We start from the raw sequence: 1,099 nt of genomic DNA on the forward strand, positions 1-1,099 counted from the left end.
GGAGGAGACCACAGGGAGCGGCTCTCCACCCACCCGCTTCCTCCTACCCAGCTCCCGGTCCCTCCAGCCTCCTTATACAGCCCCCCAGGGTCGGAGGGGCCTGAGTGCCCATTTTAGAGGTGGACAAACAAAGAGCCCGAGCGGTCCTGTGTGTACAGAGAGAGGCTGGAGAGCAGGACGTTCCAGGCTCGGGAGAGCCCCGACCCCTCCCCATACACCAGCCTGGCCGTGGCTTTGGCGGTGGAGGTGGCCCCCAGCCCGTCCTCTTAAACCTAGGGGCTTCACAGACGGACTTCCAGGGTCTGACAGCGCCCCATCTTACCCTGGAATAGAAGGCAAAATCTCCTTCATGTGTATTTTCTTGGTAGGGTATTCATGACTTTCATTAGAACCTCAAAAGTTCATTGACCTTTAGACAGAAAACCCTAGAAACTATTCATATTCACTCTAAGTTTCCCCGTGAGCCGGTCTTCACCTGTCGCATCCCATCTGCACCTTGGACAGGTACTGGAAGGAGGATATGAATGCTTGGTCTAGATTCCATCTCTTTCCTTCTTCCTATTTGGGGGAGGGGAGAGGGACGGGAGGTGGTGACCTGGAAGAATCCCAGAAGAAATTTGTAAATAATCCTCTAGGAAGAAAAAAGAATTCTGGGGAAAATTCCAATTTTGCTGGGAAAGACCCCAAAGAGGTGGTGTGGGAGGGTGTTATCCTCCACGCTGGGAGTCCTCGAAGGAGCCTGCGCCTGACACAGGATGTCCGTCCCCAGGTGGTGACGGGGCTGGTGGGTCTTGTGTGTTCCTGCCTTGTTCCCTGGAGACAGAGGAGTAAGGCCTACAGTGTCACCTCTAGAAAAACAAACAAATCATAACCGCAAGCATTTGATTGAGTCCTCTGTGCCACTTTACAGAATTCCAGAACCACAGAAGCTCAGAGTTGGAAGGAGCCATCTCCAGTTGAGGCGTCTACCCCTTACCCCATCATTGCTGATAAATGTTTGTCAGTCCTGTTGTTGACTAAGACCTTTTATTAATGGAAACCCAACTTATCATTTCCTAGGGATCTGCTTCCAACGTGGGTCGTCTGGTTGTAGGAAGGG

This window comes from Pteropus alecto, unplaced genomic scaffold (genome assembly GCF_000325575.1).
Source record: "Pteropus alecto unplaced genomic scaffold, ASM32557v1 scaffold359, whole genome shotgun sequence".
NCBI classification, from domain to species: Eukaryota; Metazoa; Chordata; class Mammalia; order Chiroptera; family Pteropodidae; genus Pteropus; species Pteropus alecto.